Below are 3055 nucleotides of genomic sequence, written 5' to 3'. Positions count from 1 at the left end.
AGAGCAGTTGGATTTTACACAGAGACACACAAGCACAAATTATATAACCACTACGATAAAAAAGATGGATGAGCCTACAAGAGAGAACTCACAAAGACACTCCACGCTTGCTTATCAAAGAGTGCATTTTTAAAGGCTTATACTTGAAGAAAAGCATGGAGCATTTCTGTAAATACTCAAGGTGGTACTCAGGAAATCGTGAAACTTTGCTACTTGGACTAATGAACTGTCAAACTGTTATAGGCGCTCAGGGATAGACCAAAACCTCATTTCCTTGTGTCTGTGTGTGTGATGTACTGTGTGAACATATGTCTGCGGGCACTCATGGTCCTGTGCACTTTCACGTGGAGGTTGTCAGCAGTGTTGCTCAGTTACCCTTCATATTATTTTCTGAGGCAGGGCTTCTCACTGAACCTGTATCCCATCACTTCAGCTCGGTTGGCTGGCCAGTGACCTTCCCAATATCTACCCCTACTGCTACCATCACTATAATTAGAGATATGTACCACTTTGCTTGGCTTAAAAGTAATAGTTCAAACATTTTCTTCTGTAAATAAGTGCTGCTTTTTGACAATTTTATACACATATAAAACATTCTGGTTCCTCTCTTTCTCCCTTCATCTTGTCTTCTTCCCTCTGTGCCATCACATTTTTCTTATATTCTTGAGTTTTTGTCTTATGTTCCATAGAGTTTAACTAAGGTCACCTGTAGGATCATGGATTTAAAACTATCAACTAGAGACCGGTAGGCTCTGTTAAATATTTTTCTTAACCAACAAACCTCTCCACCGATGCAAATAATCCCAATCAGACCAAATCAGACTGAATTAAAAGACGCCCATGTTTAATGGCTGCTAGCACTTCTGGGTGGCTCCCGGGAAAACAAGGAGATGGAAAGAGAGAAAAGGGGAGACCACGTGTTCATTCTCTGGGGGGCAGTTTAAATAGCCTGGCGAAAGTGGTTTTGACCTTCCCTGGGGAGGGGTCATCGTTTGGCAGGCTTTCTCGGGGGTTCAGTTTGGACTGAGGCAACTCCCAGGGGAGGGAGCTTATGCCAGGAGTTGGGGTGAAGACCCTTGACTAAACAATCCAGACTCTTTGTATAAAGGGGTTCCAGGGAACTGAGGTGAGGCTTTTAAGCAAACAGGCTCACCCCTGGATACTGAACCCTAGGCTTTGCCTCGCTCAGAATCTGTTAGTTGCCAATGGTTCAATAGCAATTGAAAGGTTCTGGGAGCTCCTTCTCATCTACAGCTGATTGCTGTATGGACCTGATATGTGTGGGCCCAGTACAAGTGCCCATAGGTGCTGAGAGCTCATCATTGTCACGGCCTAGTCATGCTTAGATGGCATTGCACAGCCCTTCTGCCTAGTTCTTGGTCATTCTGTCATTTATACCCTCTTTTACAGCGTTCCCTAGGCCTGAGTTGTATGGTGTATATAACATATTTAGGGTGTGGATTCTGGAGATTCAAACTGACGTCCTCTTTACCAGTTAAGCTTTCTCCCAACGTCTAATTTGAAGGATATTGGCCTTATTTATATAAATCCCATTGTTTGGAATATATGAATACACATATTTGAAATTTTTTTTCTTTAGGGAAAACTTTATTTCAGTGTAAGAAAATCCTCTGGATGATGATGAATTGGTTTGTGTGTGTGTGTGTATGTGCATGTGTGTGTGTGTGTGTGTGGTGTTTGTGTATTGCAGGGGCTGTGTGGCTTATTTATTTCTAAGTTTTATATCTAGACAGCATGTACAGGTTGAAATGACATATCCACAGTTACAGGCATGGATGAAAATATAACACTAAAAACCACTATTATGAGCAATAAGTATATGCTAATAAAATTTAGATGACTAAAAAAGTACTTTTTATATCAGTTAAAATATAAAGCTACCTAAATGAAGGAAGTTTAGAATTACATCAGGCCTGTCAGTGAATAATCTAAGTTGTCCCAGATTTATGCTTATCAGACCACTATTTCCAGAGCCAAAGCACAAACAAAGATTAAACTGGCTACTGGGGGGGGGGGGGGGGATTGACTCAATTATATAACACAGTTGTGACTACTCTGACCATGTTAGGGTCAATGATTTGCATGAATGCATAGTATCTGGGGAGTTGACATTGAATACCATGGATAGAAAATGACTAAAAATTTTAAATGCTCCTATTTGTGTGGGGGACAACCGGTAGAAAGGCAACACTTGCTGCCTGAAGCTGTGGCCATATCCACGTGGTAGGACTCTAAAGGAATGTTTTTCTCTTTTATCCCGTTGTTGATTTTCTACGTTTACTACTTTTTTTTTTAATCGTAGGTAGGGTAGTGTACAGTATCATCTTTAAACATTCTTTGACTAAATATTAATGCATGCTAATTATCTGTTCTTAAAGCAACATGTGGTTGCTTAGTAACTCTATTAGATATAGGAGCCTGCTCCCACAAAGTCAGCTCCGGTTCCTGGATAGGGGTTCCTCAGGCCAAAGAAAAGTCAGACAAAAGAAACGGTAGACAGGATGGAATCAGGAGGTCTGTCTGGTCATGCTGAAGCAACCAAAGCAGCCCAGAGTTTATTTCAGAATATGCTTCTGCAGAAAAGCAGAACAAAGCACAGCACAGACGGTCAGTCAGTGTCTAACCACAAGACCATCTCTGTCTTTGACTGAACAGCCTCCTCTCCAGCATGTGCTTGCTGCTCAGAAGCAGCCTTACTTCTATCTTGGGGTTCCTGAGGTTTGACGTCAGCAGTACACTGTCTACTAGAGTGTTTTTTCTCGTGGGCTACATCAGAAGTCTCTCACAGCTCTCAAGGTTATTGGAAGAAAACAGAGTAGGCAAGCTTGAACTCAAATGACTTATAAGTCAGAATGGACTCCAGATGGAAACTGAGTCACACATGGGCTCCCGCAATTAGAGCAAACTTTTTCCCTTTAATCTAGCTGTACTGATTGTTCCTTGTAATTGAGACTCCTTCCCCTTTTTGTCCTGTTGAATTTAATCCATCAGTATACTACCTAAACTGAAAAAAAAACACAGCCTTTAAAAGAAA

The sequence above is a fragment of the Arvicola amphibius genome, chromosome 11 (assembly GCF_903992535.2).
Source record: "Arvicola amphibius chromosome 11, mArvAmp1.2, whole genome shotgun sequence".
Classification (NCBI taxonomy): Eukaryota; Metazoa; Chordata; class Mammalia; order Rodentia; family Cricetidae; genus Arvicola; species Arvicola amphibius.
This window is presented reverse-complemented; position numbering follows the sequence as displayed.